This window comes from Cryptotermes secundus, unplaced genomic scaffold, assembly GCF_002891405.2.
Source record: "Cryptotermes secundus unplaced genomic scaffold, Csec_1.0 scaffold2451, whole genome shotgun sequence".
NCBI classification, from domain to species: domain Eukaryota; kingdom Metazoa; phylum Arthropoda; class Insecta; order Blattodea; family Kalotermitidae; genus Cryptotermes; species Cryptotermes secundus.
The window spans coordinates 10,414-30,674 of NW_019724640.1; the positions used below are offsets into that span (position 1 = coordinate 10,414).

Consider the following 20,261-nt stretch of genomic DNA (forward strand, 5'->3'; position numbering starts at 1 on the left):
ACAGTGACCGGCCAGTAATGGTTTATCTCAGTTATTTTATGTGCTGGGTGAACAATTCATCGGATAACTGCCTCTTCAGAGAAAATCATACATACACTATTGTATCACAATTGTATCAAATAATATTTGCTGCCCAAAAGACTTATGTTTTCACTCCACCAGAAGTCAAGGTTCTCATATCTGTGGGGTTACGTTCCACTGTTTGCAAACTGTAGATTCCCACAAGGTGATTCAGCAAATATGCTTCATTCCTGCTTATAAGAAATTTTGCTATCTAAAGAGCACAAGTATTCTTTAATTGGTAGTAGAATCAATGTTGGCCAAACACATTCTCCACGCGGTCTAAGGAATTAACTGTCTTCGTTCGCACAAACAACGGGATCGTGAGTTCAAATCTCACTTGAAGCATGGATGTTTGTGTGAATTTATTCCGAGTTTGCCTCGTCCTGTGTGTAGGTAACGCCCTTGTGAAGGGCTGATCCCTCATCCAAGGAGTCCTACCATCTGTGTAATGAGATCACGATACTGAAACAGCGGCCAAGGTCCAACAAAGGGCTGTAGAGGCATAAATAGATCGAACTAAGGTTGTCCCTGCGCTAATTAAGCTTCACGTCATGACGACGGATGAGGAATGGAGTTGTACAGTCGCCCGCTTTTAACCTTGTCGCTATATGGGGAATGAGTGGTCATATTCATGTCCCGGAACAATTTACCCACGGGAGAACATCCCAAGTAAACGGAGCCTGCAGGTACCTTATACGATAACTGAACTGAAGCAAAGTATTTCTGGGTTCTTACGTCATCGGCGGTGGCGTTCGTAGTTCTGCCTAGGAAAGTAGCTTCCACTGGAATCCTCGATGGGAGATCGGCTAACCGCAAGGGATGCTAAGAACCAAACGACTTTCATTCCGAACTCCAGCAATGTCCGTGTATCTAGGACTTGACACGTTCTACAATCTCGACCAGTCAACATTTGACTGCTGTGACTCATTATTCAGTCTTGAGTTATTTTAATATTAGGCCATGCTTCCCACTGCGGTCCCCCGGTTCGAGCCCGGGTGAAGCCATGTGGGAATTATTGTGGAGAAAGTGGTACTGGGCGGCTTTTCTGCATGTAGTTCAGTTTCCCCTGCTAATTTTCATGCCACTCTTGATCCACATTCATAATCTATCATCCGGTGCTGGTACACTTATCGAATTAGTGGACGACGTACCGAGTGGATTCAGTCTCACCCCACACCAAGAAACTAAAAAGCAGAAAATAATTTAATATCACGAGGCCGCTCTATCACAAACAAAAGCACTACTCGTATCTTTACGTGCCTAATTTCTTATTCATAAGATACGAGAATTGCGACACGGTATTCTAAGTGACTCAACAACATTTTCAAGGTTCTTCGGACATCGCATTCTGCTTTCTTTCCTTCCTATTGCTTCTTTTCCTTTTTTCTTTCTTTCTGCCTTCCATTGTTTATCTACGTATTTATTTCTTCCTATTTTATATCTTTGTTTGGCCGCGCCATAGCTCAAGCGTTTAGTCCACGGCTTCCCACCTCGTCGGCCCGGGTTCGATTCCGGGTCGTGTCAAATGGGATTTGTGTTGGAAAAAGTGGCGCTGAGGCATATTATATCCAAGCATCTACTGGGGCTGGGACAATAGGCCAGAAGTGGCAGGAGTACAAGGGACTTAGTCCCACCCCACTAGCAATAAAAGAAATATCTGAACCAAGCCCCAAGATTGGGAGAAGAATAGTTCAAAATCCAGAGAGTGTTAGAGAAATCTTTGAGTCCATTCAAATGGAGGACGAAGACAAGACTGAATGGTGACATTAATCAAATTGGTGATAAACTCCGGGGACGTTACAGCAATGGTCAGAAACTTGCGGACAGCCTTCGAGCTTCAAGAGCAACATTATAACAAAATACAACGGGAGTCAACCAATTCAGATTGTTCATGGAACGCTAGAAGTCTGAGAGACAAGATCCTGTGAGTCCAACAGAGGAGCCAAAACATAGATGTCGCAGTACTCTCAGAGGTCCAGCTTGACGAAGCAGAAAATTTTCTACCTGGGAAGGTTTGAGTCAATTTAAACATCTATACAATTACACAACAAAAGACCAAACAGCAAAAACCGCTGACTCACGATCGTTCATCCCAGTATATGAGAAGCAAACTACTGTCAGCGATCACCGGATCGCTAAAATCTGTTGATTACTGTGCTAAGGTTTTCCATACACGAACGAGAAACATTGCTTCTCCTCTTTCTTCTTCTTCTTCTTCTTCTTCTTTGTCTTCTTCTTCTTCTTCTTCTTCTTCTTCTTCTTCTTCTCTTGGTGGATCAACCCTCTTCCCTGTTAATATTACAGAATTATCTGAACACGCTTAATCTTACATGCAGATGTTAGGAAACTTTGGAGGGAGCATCAGCTCTCACAAGGCGGCTACGTACACGAGAAACAAATACAGAGAAAATTGTAGATATGCTTAAATGCTTCTAGTGGGATTCGAATCCACAATCTCAATGTTCGGCCGGGTGAGGCGCATTTCCTACCATATTTCTCACGGTCACTGAGATCGGTTCTCGAAATTTTATATACGATTTTATCTCTGGTGTGTGGAATTATCAGTGAAGATAATATTATCCTGCCATTTATTGACTCTTTAAGTCTAAGCATCTGAGCACAGGAAATTGTAAGTGTATAAATTAATACGGAAATATCAAAAGAAATCTTAGGGAATCGAACCCAGGACCGAATGGATTAGCAACATATAAAGAGATACGTCTGGGCCCTCGGTATAACAAATAGTATAATTAGCTTTCGGGTAAAATTTATAGAGCTGTCATCAAGGTTTACATATTTATTCACAGACTGAAGAATGTTACAAATGGCATTAGAATTGTCAATACAGAATTATGTAAAATAAATTGTAATATAATTCCTGTGAAGTTCTTTATCAGTGATATTAAATGCACATAACAATGTGAGAAATTGGAAGATCAGTGCTCCATTCATAGTGCAGGCTGTGTGAAGATGTCTTCATATCATTGATGTGTTGCAGTAGCGCACAAAAACCAGCGCGATTGTGCCGTCTTCTGTTGTCACATCGGCCAAGTCGATTTAGGGAGCGACTTTGGGTGTGAATGTCGTGGTTGTCTAACGACCAAGTGACTTCAATATGTGGATAAACTTGGCATGATCCTGAAACAGATGATGACAAAATGATGATGATGATGATTCAGTTCTTTGTTATTTATGTCCTGAGTCAACAGCTACAAGGCCAACTTCAGACACAGCACAGAGAGGATACAGGTAGCCACATTAACAAAGACAATTTACGGAAAAGAACTGAAGGAAAAAGTACATTAATACAGAAAAGTAAACAAACAAGCAAACAAAGATGCAGAGTGGTAAGAAGAACATAATAACTGAGAACTGCATAACACTGAATATTAGAATTGTGATCAAATTCTATTAACACTTTTAGGTTGATGAGTATAAATGTGATAGAGAGAGACGGTCCGATTGCAAATATGTCGAGATATTTACCCCCCGCGTTGGCAGCAGAGGCGCACCTAACAGAAGGACGGTGTTTATTAGAAGGACAAACACCAAGCAATGAGAAGTCCCTGTGATTTCCCGGAGGAATAAGAAGTCTAACAATTTCCAAAATGGAAGAGCAGGTTTCAAGGCCACAATAGACCTGAGCAATGTGATGACTCAGTTTAGGTAAAGATTGTAGACTTAATTCCTCTAAGGCAATGGTGTAAGGATATGGGATATTAAGGGAAAGAAAGGTAAAATTGACGGAACAAACTTCTGCTTGGTGCGCTCAAGCTTACTGGCATCAGTGGACGTGAATGTGTTCAGATCTACTGAGGCATATTCCAACTTAGACTTGACTAAAGTAAAGTATAATACATACAAACACTCCATGGAGAAAGATCTGTAGACTTTAGAGGGAATGAGACCTAACAGCACTATGCTGTTTAATTATACTGCCGTGTTCATACACCTGAGGATGTCCTCTTGAGGTCGCAACATGTAGTGATAATATAAAACGTGTTGTGTAGTCGGTGAATTCACTCTACTATTGAGCATTATGCATTTGGAAAAAACGTAATCAACATGATTGTGAAAATGAAACTTTGAATGAAAGAAAACATCTAGGTCCTTTATACTCCCGGTGCGTGTAACGGTAACATATCAAAGCTAACACAGAAATTTATTTTTCCTCGTAAATGACACAGCCCGCGTTTTAGAAATATTAATTCTCATGGAGTTGGCATTGCACCAGTCACTGACGGAATTAAGTTCAGATTGGAGTAAGAAACAATAATGTGAAGAGTTAATGACGCGGAAAGTTTTGACATCATCGGAAAGAATTAGAAGTTTATAATATTTGATAGAGTTGCACAGATCATTAATAAATGTGTTGAAAAGAAAGGGCCCCAGAGCAGAGCCCTGTGGCACAACCGACCTTACTTGAAAAGGCAGGGAGAGAGTGCCGGAAACGTGCACCCGAAATTGTCTGTTGGTTAAGTGACTGTGAAACAGGCGAACACAAGTACCAGAGTATTCGAAGGAGGTTAATTTATGCAAGATCATATTATGAGGGACGAGGTCAAAAGCATTTGAAAGATAAAATAGACAGCATCGGCTACACCATGAACGCGGACAACAGAAATCAAAGAACCACGAAATGCCACCAAAGGGGTAATTGGAGATTTAGTTCTGGTGAAGCCATTTTGATTTGAATTAAAATTAGCGTAATGGAAAATGTGATCACGAATAATGAATTCAGACAACTAAGAGAAATTACTGAGAAGAGAATTCGATCTCCTGCAGCTCACAGGCACATGATTACCTGTTTAAATGGGGATAAAAAACAGCTTTTTCCTTACAGCAGGGAAATGTTACTGGGTGAGTCTCAAGTTAAATACGTATATATGCCTAAGAATGGGAATAATAATACACGAACAAACTTTTGTGATAAAACAGGGATATCTTCAAGTTCAATATACGTATTTTGGAGGTTTTCCTCTCTTAATGGCATTGCAGACACCCGCACCGGAAATGGGGACAGGGAATAAAAATTCAGCAGACTGCGAGAGGGGGAGAAATTCCATAGAGCAGCGGTTATTGTAAACAGACTGAAAGTGCTTAACGAAAGCATCAGCAAATGAATTAGGCCGTATTACATTTGCTATAGCTGATTGGAAACATTTCTATATTTTCTGAAATTACGAGTAAATACTTATTTCCAGACATGTTGGGGCTGTGAACCTGAATTATTCTCAATTGAATTCTACCGTGTACGCCTGTCAGACTTATGATTATAATGAGTGTTCGATAAAACGGTAATCTGTCGTAAAATTAATTTGGAGGATAGTTTTTAAAACGACAGTGGGAATACGTAGTTTTTCATAAAGATGTGGTGCCATAAGTTAAGGGAGAACCAGGGAGGAAAATTTACTTCCATCTATAACCTCGAGGAATTGCCTGCACACTGGCAAATTCGACGGCAACCTGTCAAGCACTTTTGGACAACCATACGTAGATAGAAGATTCTAAAGTAACGTGTAGTTGCCTGCTGCGAAAATTCAATACCTGAGCTCGCAATTGAAATTATTGTTAACAAGGGATAGAAAGACAACAGTACTCAAATGAATGTGATGTGAATCGGGCGTGACCAATCAAGGGTCGGTAGGAACAGACATGGGATCCCGTCATATTTGTAAAGATTAGGTCAAACATGTTAATACTGTAAACAGCTCCAACGTAACAAGATGACGGGGAGGTGCATATAGCATCCTCCTTGAGTTTAGAATAATAAATTCACGAAAATAGTAGTAGTAATAATAATAATAATAATAATATTTGCCGATCGATTCCTCATATATAGAGACATGAAGTTGTTTCACAAATATGATTGGATATGTAAATTTCAATTGCGAGACACGTGCAACTGGGCCGAACAGAGAGCGAAGTGCGCAGTTGATAGCCTATCATTTCTAGGGCGTGCCACAAATATGGAGTAGGCCGGTTGAGTGAACAAATTCCGGGGAGATTAAGCAACAGTGTTCTTGAGTCACGCTCCGTCGGGGGTTTCCTCTGATAGAAAAGGTATAGGGAGCGTGACTGTTGCTGCAAGGCCTTAAAATTTTAACTCACAGGTCGGGCTGCCTCCACTCCTGAAACAGAAAAGAATATTCTTCTTTCATTACACCAGCAACAGAACATATACACAAATATGAGTATTAAAAAAATTACAGCTAAGCAGAGCATTCATACGCGGTTTAGTAAACGGGGGCAGAACCGTGCAGGCAGAAATCCAATAAAATTAGAAATATTTGTGCTGAGGTCGAAGTGTATTTATATTAGTAGTAATTAACGTATTTGTCCTTTAATATCTATTGAAATCAATTCAAATATTTAAGAATAAACGAAAAATTAACACAAAAGCATCCTTATTATATAGGACCGGTAACAGCTGTTTCAAATCAGTAAATTTCAGACATTCAAGTCTCAATCTGTTACATTTAGCAAATATCGAAATAACTAGCGTCAGTCAAACAGTCACACGAACATTAGTCGTTAATATGAGAAAACACTGATAGAAATTTTGAGAAATTTTAAGGTAATATTTTTCGCGTCTAACATTTGAAATGCCATATCATTCTGAAGTCTTTGTTTACGCTTAATGCTTGTTAATCTTACTGCCAACTTCAAAGGCTAAAAGGCAATCCCTTGTCGGCCGCCCGCGACTGCCTATTCAGTATATTCATAAATATTCTCCACGCCTGACGACTTTCTTCTCGAGAACGCAGAGCACTGTGGTAACGAAGGCGCCACTTAATGTGGGTCCTGTGGGTCCTCCTACAATTCTCTCTGTATCGAGATTATAGAGCGTCGGATTAAAGGAGTGACTGGTGAACTGGAAATCTTTGGAAGGATTCAGTGGTGGTCTAATTAAGGGAGGTTCCTGGCATTTTCCTGGAAGGACTGAGGAATACCGCGAAACCTCGCATAGTCCGTTTGCCGGAAATGATTAGAACCTAGGTTATCCTAAATCTATCTATCTATGTCTGTACAACTCTTTTTCGGATGTTTTTTCAATTACTTGATTTTTACTCAGTCGGTAGAACCCCTTGAATGGAGGATCAGTCCTTCGCGAGGCCGCAACGTGAACAAACAGGATAGCACAAACACAGATTAAATGCAAACAGACGCCCATGACATAAGTGAGATTCGAACCCGCGATCTATGTGTTTGAGTGTGCGAAGACATTTCATGCGACCCCTGTGACCGGCGAAAACTCCTGTATATAAGTCAAAACGTTCCTGCTAGACCCATCCGTTTGATCCCAATTAGGGTAGTACTTGGGCCGCGCCATAGCTCAACCGGTCAGTCCCTGGCTTCCCACCGCGCCGGCCCGATTCAATCCCGGGTCTCGTCAAGTGGGATTTGTTGTGGACAAAGTGGCGCTGGTGCAGGTTTTCTCCTAGTACTTCGGTTTCCCCTGCCAATCTTCATTTCACCAAATGTTCCACAATCACACTCACCCCTCATCTAAGGCTGGTAAAACAGGCCAGAAGTGGCCGCAGTACAAGGGCTTAGATCCACCACACCAGCAATAAAATATGTAGTGTAGTAGGAAAAACCGGAAAAGCCCAATTAGAAAACTGCGAAGACATGCAAGGATCGCAATTTGTTGGATATGAGCTATACAACTCAGGAGGATCTGAAGTGGATGCTACTGGCTTATTATGACTTCGAGTGGGGGACTTTGGTAATAGCGGCGTTGAATATTTAGTTTCTGTTACTGTGGTGTGAAATTTTATGTTCTCACAGACGTGATCGTGAGGGTCTCTGTCTTTTGAATACGAAGCCGTGTAGTTTCTTAGAGAGGTTCCAACACTTGAAAGGAGCATGCCTCCTCGTTCTACAGGGTAGAAGGGGGGAAGGAAAGAGATTCATCTACTTTGGAGATAAAGGCAAGGCATTCTTTTATAATTTTGATACCTGTCTACAAATTTACAAGGCTTCACATTCTAGTATGTTGAGATCTTAAGCTAACCAGTGTTTGTAGCTTAACCTTAAGGGATACCGTTCTCTGGGAACCCAGACCTATGATATACAAGTTTGGGTATACGTCCAGTAGAGTGGTTTAAAGGGGAAGGAGTTATTAACATTGCTTTTTGATTTCCGTTCTTGAAATTAACCCACGCGCTACGAGATTGTGCGTTACTTGTTTGTACTCACCCATTGACAGCAAAATGGTTGCCACCACCACGAAGACAAGCAAGATTCGACGTCCCATGTTTCTAGAATAGACTTATTCTGCCAGGTAAGTACGTGTATAGTCAGTAGTACTGGTGCCCTGTCTTATATAGGCGACTTAGAAAGTATATTACATTTTATTTGTGTCACATGGTTGATAATTTCGAACAATATTACCGATACAATATAACTAGAAACACATATCGTAGTTGAAAATAACAAAAATGTGGCTTTTTCCCCACAATAGGTTGGTTAACATCCCAGTATTGGTTAGCCTTGACGGCTTCGTGAAAATTTGTCGGTTTTTAATTGATACATGTGACTAAAGGAGAAGAATTTATAAGTGTAAATCTTTCCGTAAGCGTAAGTAAATGGGACTCAATGTTCCTTCTAGTGCCAACTTTCTAAATATTACAATGTTATCACTGACGTTTTGTAGAATTCTCTCAAAATTTGGTATGAATTCACATATTTTTATCCGAATCACTTTGCTATGAATTATTTACAAGTCCATTTTTACATGACGCCTGAAAGCCGGAATAGTCTCTTGTTAGACAACGGTTCGGTAAGCACTTTCCCATGGAAAAGTTTAAACACAGAAAAAGAGAATAACAGAGAACTGTATGACAGGGTGACATATATTCAGTTCGCCTATAAGTTAGTTAATCTCAGGAGAGTTCAGTCTTTCGGATTCGAGTGGCAGTTCAATGGGTGAGCAGCATTCCTTCGTTCGTCATTCAGGGATCGTCATTCGTCAGCAAGGATCCTTCGTTCGTCATTCGTCACAGTGAAACAGAAGACATTCGAAGTCCGGTAAGAATGGAGCGAGTTTTAGATAGTCATTGATTATGAGCTGTTTAAATTTGTTTTTAATTGTAACAGAAGTGCCAATAAATCCAATCACCGAATCCAGGAACCATTATTATTAGTCACGGAAAACCATTGTACCTGACAATATTTATATTTACATTTATTGATATTATATAAAACACAGTTGACACAAAATATGGATCCATATTCTGTACAAATTCAGCAACTTAATAATAAACGACACCAGATGATGTAGAGACCGGTCTTCTGGAATGTGGTGGCGTGTAGATATTGCGTTACCGAAGTTTAGGAAGGAGGTATCGCCTCCATCTTCAGGCAATACGTATTCTCGAAACGTCGGATAACACGATATCTACACGGCGCCACCTCCCAGAAGACTGCTCTCCTCATAGTCGCGGCCGTGAAAACCTCAAAACGACACTAAATGATGACCCAATAAATGTCGAAACATATCGTGCCTTATGACTTCAATGTAAACAATCATTTTTATACCCCTTAAAGAAATATTGCGTTGACGGAAACAATAAATATTTTATTTATATTTCCCGTCTGCGTACATACTGCACTATATCACAAAAGGAAACTGCGTGTAGACACAGAAAATGACCTACTCGTTACAGAAGGATGAACGATTTAATCGACAAAGGCACTTGTGGATATATGTTTTTCTTATTGTTCACTTAATCGATATTAGCATGACAACAGTCAAAGGCGCTGTCCCATATAGACATACAATCTTAATTTTCTGAAATTTTAAAATACTTAATTCTTAAATATTAAAATGTCCTATAGAGGAATAATTTACTTGCCGTTTATATGCGTGTGCAACTCATTTTCTCGCTTGCTTATAATTTGATCTTGTGTGCAAATGTTATTTGGTTTGCCTTTTGTAGTGTATACTTTTTTACTGCCATTTCTAAGTGGCCTTAATTTATTCTTGCCCAGTTTTCAAAATATTTGTCAGGAAACCTTGTGTGATGTTTTGTTCTCTATTCGGACCCACTGCCATGTAGATTGTTCTTCCAACCACATTCATCAGAATTACCACTTAAGAAATTTTACCAGTGGCAGATTCATCAAAAAAAGCCTATTATTCAGTAACTATTTTTTCTTTCGCTGACTCTACAGCCCCTTGCGGCCGTGGCTTCTGATATTTCTGTTTCATGAACATTATACAGACGCTAGGACTCTTTTGACGAGTGATCAACTCGTCTCAATGCCTCTACCTAAACACAGGAGAACACAAACACAGAATAAAGATATACACATATGAAAAATCTATGCATTGTATGGGATTCCAACCCACGATCCTGGCCTCCGAGCTAGCGAAAATAGTACATGCCTTAGACAGCTGGGCTTCAGTGACCGCCCAGTAACCGTATATCTGGGAAATTTTAAGTGCTCGGTGAACAGTTCTTCGGATGACTGGCTCTTGATAGAAAATCATACGTGCACTATTGAATCACTATTTTATCAAATAATATTTATTGCCAAAAAATTAGGTTTTCACTACGCCAGAAGTTATGTTTCTAATATTTGTGGGGTTACGTTCCACTGTTTACAAACTGTATATTCCCACAACGTGATACCACAAATACATGTATGCTTCATTCTTGCCTGTGAGCTGTTTTGGTATCTAAATAGTGCAAATATTCTTTAAGTAGTAGTAGAACCAGTGTTGGCCAAACACATTTACCACGAGGTCTAAATCATGATCTGTCTTCGTCCGATCAAACAATGGGGTATTGAGTTTGAATCCCACTTGAATCATGGATGTCTGTGTGAGTTTATTCTGAGTTTGCGTCGTCCTGTGTGTAGGTAACGCCCTTGCGACCGGCTGATCCCTCGTCCAAGGAGTCCTACCATCTGTATAATGAGATCACGATACTGAAACAGCGGCCAAGGTCCATCAAAGGGCTGTAGAGGCATAAATAGAATGAACTAAGGTTGTCCCTGCGCTAATTAAGCTTCACGTCATGACGACGGTTGAGGAATGGAGTTGTACAGTCGCGCGCTCCTAACCTTGGTGCTATATAAGGATTGAGTGGTCATATTCATGTCCCGGAACAATTTACCCACGGGAGAACATCCCAAGTAAACGGAGCCTGCAGGTACCTTATACGATAACTGAACTGAAGCAAAGTATTTCTGGGTTCTTACGTCATCGGCGGTGGCGTTCGTAGTTCTGCCTAGGAAAGTAGCTTCCACTGGAATCCTCGATGGGAGATCGGCTAACCGCAAGGGATGCTAAGAACCAAACGACTTTCATTCCGAACTCCAGCAATGTCCGTGTATCTAGGACTTGACACGTTCTACAATCTCGACCAGTCAACATTTGACTGCTGTGACTCATTATTCAGTCTTGAGTTATTTTAATATCAGGTCATGCTTCCCACTGCGGTGGACCATTTCGAGCCCAGGACAAGCCATGTGGGATTTATTGTGGACAAAGTGGTACTTGGTGTCTTTTCTGCAAGTACTTCGGTTTCAACTTCTAATTCTCATACCACTGTTGATCCACATTCATAATCTATCACCCGGGGCTGGTACAATTTGCGAATTAGTGGATTGAGTCTCATCGTACACCAAGAAACAAGAAACAGAAACTAATTTAATATCACGAGGCCGCTCTATCACAAACAAAAGCACTACTCGTATCTTTACGTGGACTAATTTCTTATTCCTAAGATAGGAGAATTGCGACACGGCATTCTAAGTGACTCAGCAACATTTTCAAGGTCCTTCGGACATCGCATTCTGCTTTCCTTACTTCCTATTGCTTCTTTTCCTTCTTTCTTTCTTTCTGCCTTCCATTGTTTATCTATATATTTATATCTTCCTACTTTATATCTTTGTTTGGCCGCTCCATAGCTCAAGCGGTTAGTCCCTGGCTTTTCACCGCGTCAGCCCGGGTTCGATTACGTACAAGATAAACAAATGCAGAGAAAAAGTCGATATACTTCAGTGCTTCTAGCGGGATTCGAATCCACGATCTCAGAGTTCAAGCGGTTGAGTTGCATTTCGCAGGGTCACTATGATCGGTTCTCGAAATTTTATAGTCGTCCTTATCTCTGGTGTGCGGAATTGTCAGTGAAGATAATCTTGTCCTGCTATTTATTGACTTTTAATTCTAAGCATCTTCAGAACAGGAAAATGTAAGTTTATAAATTAATACGGAAACATTAAAAGTAGTTTTTTTGATCGAAACCAGGAACGAACGGATTAGGAACATAGAAAGTGATATATCTTCACTCTCGGTATAACAAATAGTGCAATTAGTTTTCCTGTAAAATTTATAGAGCAGTCAACAAGGTTCACATATTTATTCACAGACTGAAGAATGTTACAAATGGCATTAGAATTGTCAATACAGAATTATGTAAAATAAATTGTAATCTAATTCCTCTGAAGTTCTTTATCGGTGATATTAAATGCAAATAACAATGCGAGAAATTGGAAGATCAGTGCTCCATTCATAGTGCAGGCTGTGTGAAGAAGTCTCCATATCAATGATGTGTTGCAGTAGCGCACCAAAACAAGCGCGATTGTGCCGTCTTCTGTTGTCACATCGGCCAAGTCGAATTAAGGACCGTCTGTGGGTATCTCACTGTCTACACTGCGGGGGTAGCGTCTCGGCTGCAACAGATAACGACAAATTGATGATGATGAATGAAATCAAATCAGTTACTTTAATTCGCTTAGTGTACGGTGGAGTCCAACGGGGTTCAGTCGGTAGGGCGACCACTGATTGGCCTATTGTAGCCTGCCCCCCATGATTATGATGATGGAGAATTTAGTGGAATGAAGATTGCAAAGGGAAACCGAAGTACTCGGAGAAAACCCGACCCAGCGCCACTTTGTCGTACACAAATCCCACTTGACCACACTTGGGGATCGAACACGGGCCGCCGCGGTGGGAAGCCAGCAACTAATTGCTTAAGGTATGGCTCGGCCAAATCAATTCCTTATTATTTATGTGCCAATTCAGGAGCTATAGGGCCATTTACAGACAGAACACAGGTAATAGAGGTAATCTCGTTATGGACAGAGAGACAATAAATTCAGAGACAAAGTACATGCAAGCACTCGAGGAAAAACACATTAACACAGAAAAAATAAACAAACAAATAAGCAAAGATGGAAAGAGGGAACGTGAACATGATAATTTAGAACTGCATAGTACTGAATATTGGGATTTTGAACAAATATTTTTAACAGTTTTACGTTTATGGGTGTAAATGTAATTGAGAGAGAGACAGTCCGATTGCAAATGTATCGAGATGTTTACCTACGGCGTTGGCAGCAGAGGCGCACCCAGCAGAAGGTCAGTGTTTATTAGAGGGACAAGCACCAAGCAATGAGAAGTTGTTGTGCCTATTTTATTAGATATTAAGTATGGTTCTTGTAAGATTGGATACTTAGATTAAGCGCCAGACGGTTGGCTGGAAGGCGAGGAGACAGAACCGCGGCTGACGCCTCGTATTCCTTTTCAGTCGATCGCGTTGTATTTAGAAAAGATTGTTTACCCATCACTGGAAAGATCCGGTTAAGTTTCGCATCGTGCGACAGGAAACGTCCAAATGTTGCCGAATTTAGGGATTTTGCGAGAGCAGCTTTTCGTGACTCGAGAAAAAGTTGAGTTTTGGGAACGGGGGAAAAAGCCGCTTGGGACGTTCTGTTACTATCAGTTGCTCAGAGCAGACGAATTAGAGCAATATGTGCCTGTGGGAAGGAGTTGGGCTGGAGCCATTTTTCTTCATTTTCATTATGTTCAGCACGAGTGGTCGGGCCACCGATTGATTGTTAGATTGTTAGAAATTCTGGTTCAAGGGTGTTTTGAGAAATAAATAAAAAAAGTGTTGGTTTATGCCATTTAGGGTTAGGTTATTATTAGTAGTTTTAAGCCGTGGGTCCCGTGTCGTAGCTTTACGCCACGTAAAAGAACCTCATATCTCCAAAGGAGGTCACTGAGCCAAATTACGAACGTTTCCCGCCCAACAGCAGTCTCTAATACCTCTGGTAGATGGAGGAAGCATTATAGATACCTCTCAGCTAGTAGAGCCGGTCTCGCTGGCCGGGCGGGACTGATGGTAGGCACCAGTACCGGTAGGATATAGAGACTCGTAGAGATCATAGAGGGAAGCACAATGGACCACTACAGGTCTTTGTGCATGGGGAAACCCACCCTCTCCAATAACTAACTATTATCAGTAGTTAAATGTAGAAAGTGAAGAAAAGGGGTGTAATCGAATGTTGTGTGTGTGTGTCTGTGTGTGTAGACAGGCTGTTTGATGTAACCGTGTTTTGTTTTATTATATATTACTTTATTGTTTTAAGTGCTCGAGTTTTGTGGATCCTCTTTTGCCAGCACGTTTTCCACCCTACAGGTTACAAGATATACACGGACGTCCGAGAGGACGTGAGTACAGTCATTGACCCCTATCGAGGCACAATATAGTCCCTGTGATTGCTAGGAGGAATAAGAAGGATAATAATATCCAAAAATTGAAGTACATGGTTAAGGCCACGATAGACCTGAGCAAGAATAGAATGCATCAATGTGATGACCCCGTTTAGGTAAAGATTGTAGACTTAATTATTCTAAGGCAATGGTGTAAGGATATGGGATATTAGGGGAATGAACGGTAAAAATAGACGGAAACAAACTTCAGCTGGTTGCGCTCAAGCTTACTGGCATCAATGAATATGACTGAGTTCAAAACTACCGAGGCATATTCCAAATTGGACCTAACTAAAATCAAAGGCCGTGTCATAGCTGAAGTTGTTAGTCGCTGGTTTCCACCACGGCGGCCCTGTTTCGATCCCGGGGTCGGGTCAAGTGGGATATGTGTTGGACAAAGTAGCGCTGTGGCGGGTTTCTTCCGAGTCCTTCGGATTCCCCTGACAAACTTCATTCCACCAATTTCTACATCATCATAATCACCCGGGGAAAGCTACAATAGTCAAATCAGTCGCCGCCGTGCCGAGTGGACTCAGTTAGACTCCACCCCTTACTAAGCGAAATAAAAAATTTAAAAAAATCAAGTATAGTACATACAGACACTCCAGGGAGGAAGATCTGTAGGTAACGGAGAAAATGAGACATAAAAGCTTTATGAATTCAGAAAATATGTAATCAACATGACTGTGAAAATATAACTTTGAATGAAAGAAAACACCAAGGTCTTTAATACTGACCTTTCGTGTAATGATAGCTTGGCAAGACTAATACTCCTAACACTGAGAGTTTCAAATCCTGTTGTATGACACAACACGCGTTTAGCAATTTGGGTCAGGCTCAAGTTAAAGTAAGGGAGAACCAGGGAGGAAAATTTTACTTGCAGCTATAACCACGAGAAATTTCCTACCCCACCCCCCTCCGGCTACTCCGACGGCAGCGTTTCATGCACTCCTGGGCAACCATACGTAAACAGAATATTCTAAACGCCTGCTGCGGAAGTTCGATAACTGAACTCGTAATTGAAATTATTGTTAACATGGGACTGAAAGACAACAGTACTCAGATGAATGTGATGAGAATCGGGCATGACCAATTCAGGGTCGGTAGGAACAGACATGAGATCCCGTCATATTTGTAAAGATTAGGTCAAGCATGTTAATACTGTCAAACAGCTCCAAGTAACAATATGACGGGGAGGTGTAATGGCATCCTCCTTGAGTTTAGAATAATAAATTCACGAAAATAGTAATAATAATAATATTTGCCGATCGATCCCCCGTAAATAGAGACATGAAGTTATCTCACAAATATGATTGAATATGTAAATTTCAATTGCGAGACACGTGCAACTGGGCTGAACAGAGAGAGAAGAGCGCAGTTAGTAGCCCATCATTTCTAGGGCGTGCCACAATTACGGAGTAGGCAGGTTGATTCTAGAAAATCCGAGGAGAATTAGGCGAAATTGTCCTTGAGTCATGCTCCGTCGGAGGTCTCCTCGGATAGAAAATGTGTAGGAGGTGTGAGTGTTGCTGCTAACGGCCAATGAGGTGTTGAAATTTTAACTCACACGTGGGTCTGCCTCCACTCCTGAAACAGAAAAGAACAATTTTTTTCATTACACAAGCAACAGAACATATCCACAAATATGAGTATTTAAAAACTTACAGCTAAGCAAAGCATTCATACTCGGTTGTAGTAAACGGGGGCAGATCCAAGCAGGCAGAACTCCAATAAAATTAGAAACATTTGTGTTGAGGTCGAAGTATATTTATATTAGTAGGAATTAACATGTTTGTTCTTAAATATCTATTGAAATCAATTCAAATATTTAAGAATAAACGAAAAATTAACACAAAAGCATCCTTATTATATAGGACCGGTAACAGCTGTTTCAAATCAGTAAATTTCAGACATTCAAGTCTCAATCTGTTACATTTAGCAAATATCGAAATAACTAGCGTCAGTCAAACAGTCACACGAACATTAGTCGTTAATATGAGAAAACACTGATAGAAATTTTGAGAAATTTTAAGGTAAAATTTTTTCGCCTCTAACATTTGAAAGTCCATATAATTCTTATGTCATAGTTTTCGCTTGAATGTTTGTTATTCACACGGCTAATCAAACAAGCTAAAAAGCAATCCCTTGTCGGCCGTCCGCGACTGGTTATTCCGTATATTCATAAATATTCTCCACGTCTGAAAACTTTCTTCTTGAGAACGAAGAACATTGTGGTAACGAAGGCGCCACTTAATATGGGGCCTGTGGGTTCTTGTACAATTCTCTCTGTTTCGAGATTACAGAGCGTCGGATTAAAGAATGACTTGTGAAATGGAAATCTTTGGAAGGATTCAGTGACGGATTAATCAACGTAGGTTCTTGGCATTTCCCTGGAAGGACTGAGGAATACCGCGAAACCTGAGATAGTCCGTATGTCGGAAATGATTAGAACCTAGGATATCCTTAATCTATCTCTCTATGTCTCTACAGCTCTTTTTCGGTCTTGGCCGTTCTTTTTCAACTTCTTGATTTTACTCAGTCGGTAGCAATCCTTGAATGGGGAATGAGTCCGTCGCGAAGCCCCAACTTGAACAAACAGAATAGCACAAATATAGATTAAATGCACACAGACACTCTTGCCATGAGCGGGATTCGAACCCACAATCCATGTGTTTGAGTGGGTGAATGCAGTTCATACCTTAACCTGCGCGGCCACTGTGACCTGCAAAATCTCATGAATATAAACACAAAACTTCCCTGGTAGACCAATCTGTTCAGTCCCACTTCGTGTAGTACTGAAAAGCGAAAACGCCCAATTAGGGAACTGCGAAGTTCATAAGAGGATAACAATTAGTTGTATCTGAGCTATATAAGTTGGGAGTATCTGAAGTGGATGCTACTGGCTTATGATATCGTCGAATGTGGGACTTCGATAAGAGCAGTGTTGAATATTTTGTTTCTGTTACGTAAATCGGTGTGAAATTTTATGTTCTTACAGACCTGACCATGAGGGTGTTTGTCTTATGAATGAGACGCCGTGTAGTCTCTTAGAGAGGTTCCAACGTTTTGGAGGAGCATGCTCCATCCTTCTTCAGGGTAGAAAAAGAAGGAAATAGACTCATTTACTTCGGAGATGAAGGCAAGGCATTCCTCTGTAATTCCGAAACCTAACTACCAGCTTACACAGCTTCACATTCTAGAGGGCTGTATCTTAAACTAAACAGTATTTGTAGATTAACCTAAGGGGATGCAGTTCTCTGCGAACCCAGACCTTTGATATATACCAAATCATCTGTATTATTGAAGAAAGCAGTCTTCTGGGATTTGGCACCGTGTATATACCACATATACACGGTGCCAAATCCCAGAAGACTGCTTTCTTCATAGCCACCGCCGTGAAAGCCTCAAATCTTACATCTGTATTATTATTTACTTTTTTCTCAATCTGTTTTCATTTATTGCTCTCGTATATCATGCTCTTCATCTTCAATTATATCAATCTGGAACCACCCATTTTCTCCTGCGTTCTGGCGTGCTATAACAGATTTTCTTCGGTACCCTTGTTTCATCCATTGCAATTGAATGCTCCCACCCACCGCTCCCCTCTCCTCTTAACATTTACTACCAAGTTAGGGGATATACGTAAGATCCCAGTAGAGTGGTTTTAAGGAAAAAAGGTATTAACATTGCTTTTAGATTTCCATTCGTGAAATTAACCCACACGCTAAGAGACTGTGCGTTACTTGTTTGTACTCACCCATTGACAGCAGAATGGTTGCCACCACCACGAAGAGAAGCAAGACTCGACGTCCCATGTTTCTAGAATAGACTTATTCTGCCAGGTAAGCACGTCTATAGTCAGTAGTACTGGAGCCCTGTCTTATATAGGCAACACACAAAGTATGTTACCCTTTATTTGTGTCACATGCTTGATAATTTCGAACAATATTACTGATATCGGTTAGTGTTCAAGGTTTTGTGAATGTTTTTCGGGTTTTAATTGACACGTGTGACTAAAGGTGAAGAATATAAAAGTGTTATATGTAAATCGTTCCGAAAGCGTAAGTGAATGGAACACAATTTTCCTTCTAGTGCCAACTTTCTAACCATTACAATGTTATCACTTTAGTTTTATAGTAATCTCTCGAAATTTGTTATGAATTGACATATTTTATCCGAATCATTTTGCTATGACATATTTATACGTGTATTTTCACATGCCGTCTGAAAGGTGGAATAGTCCATTGCTAGACAACGATTCGGTAAGCACTTTACCATGGAAAAGGTTAAACACAGAAAAATAGAATAAGAGAGAAACTCTATGACATGGTGACATATATTCGGTTCGCCTGAAAGTCAGTTCATCTTTGGAGCGTTCAGTCATTCAGATCGTATGGGAGTTCAATGGGTGAGCAGGGTTCCTTCGTTCATCACTTAACACTAAACGACAACAGATGAGGAAAGGAGCAGTCTTCTTGAATGTGACGCCGTGTACATATTGTGTTAACCGATGTTTATGAAGAACGTGTCGCCTCTATCTTCAGGCAATACGTTCTCTCAAACGTCGGTTAACACATCTACACAGCGCCACATCCCAGAAGACGGCTCTCTTCATAGTCCCCGCCGTGAAAACCTCAAAACGACACTAAATGATGACTCAATAAATGTCGAAACATATAGTGCCTTATGACTTCAATGTAAACAATCATTTTTATACCTCTTAAAGAACTGTTCTCTTAGCGGAAACAATAAATATTTTATTTATATTTCCCGTCTGCGTGCATACTGGACTATATCACAAAAGGAAACTGCGTATAGCCACAGAAAGTGACGTACTCGTTAGAGAAGGAGGAACGATTTAATCGACACTGGCTCTTCTGGATATATGTTTTTCTTCTTCCTGATCTAGTCGATATTAGCATGACAATATTCAAAGACGCTGTCCCATAAAGACATACAATTTTAATTTTCTGAAGTTTTAAAATATTTAATTCTTAAATTTTAAAATGTCCTATAGAGGAATAAATTACTTGCCGTTTATATGCGTGTGCAACTTATTTTCTCGCTTGCTTATAATTTGAGCCTGTGTGCAAATATAATTCGGTTTGCCTTTTGTAGTTTATACTTCTTTACTGACATTTCAAAGTGATCTTAATTTGTTTTTGCCCAGATTTCAAAATATTTGTCAGGAAACTTTGTGTGATGTTTTGTTCTGTGTTCGGACCCACTGGCATGTAGATTGTTCTTCCAACCACATTCATCAATATTGCCACTTAAGAAATTTTACCGGTGGCAGATTCATCAAAAAAAGCCTATTATTCAGTAACTGTTTTTTCTTTCGCTGACTCTACAGCCCCTTGCGGCCGTGGCTTCTGATATTTCTGTTTCATGAACATTATACAGACGCTATGACTCTTTTGACCAGTGATCAACTCGTCTCAAGACCCCTACCTAAACACAGGACAAGACAAACACAGAATAAACATATACACATATGAAAACTCTATGCATTTTATGGGATTCCAACCCACGATCCTGGCCTCCGGGCTAGCGAAAATAGTACATGCCTTAGACAGCTGGGCTACAGTGACCGCCCAGTAACCGTATATCTGGGAAATTTTAAGTGCTCGGTGAACAGTTGTTCGGATAAATGGCTCTTGATAATAAATCATACATACACTATTGT

General features: G+C 40.4%; 2 long non-coding RNA genes across 2 annotated transcripts; both read right to left on the minus strand.

Annotated features, from left to right (window-relative positions):
- Window positions 1-3,093: 3,093 nt before the first annotated feature.
- Window positions 3,094-8,351, minus strand: LOC111862618. The gene is made up of 3 exons (XR_002842459.2): window positions 8,266-8,351; window positions 6,175-6,194; window positions 3,094-3,201 (listed from the first exon to the last, which is right to left on the minus strand). It is a non-coding gene; the product is annotated as an uncharacterized LOC111862618 (long non-coding RNA).
- A 4,228-nt stretch (window positions 8,352-12,579) lies between these two features.
- On the minus strand, window positions 12,580-18,421 carry LOC111862619. The gene is made up of 3 exons (XR_002842460.2): window positions 18,333-18,421; window positions 16,143-16,162; window positions 12,580-12,750 (listed from the first exon to the last, which is right to left on the minus strand). It is a non-coding gene; the product is annotated as an uncharacterized LOC111862619 (long non-coding RNA).
- Window positions 18,422-20,261: the final 1,840 nt, after the last annotated feature.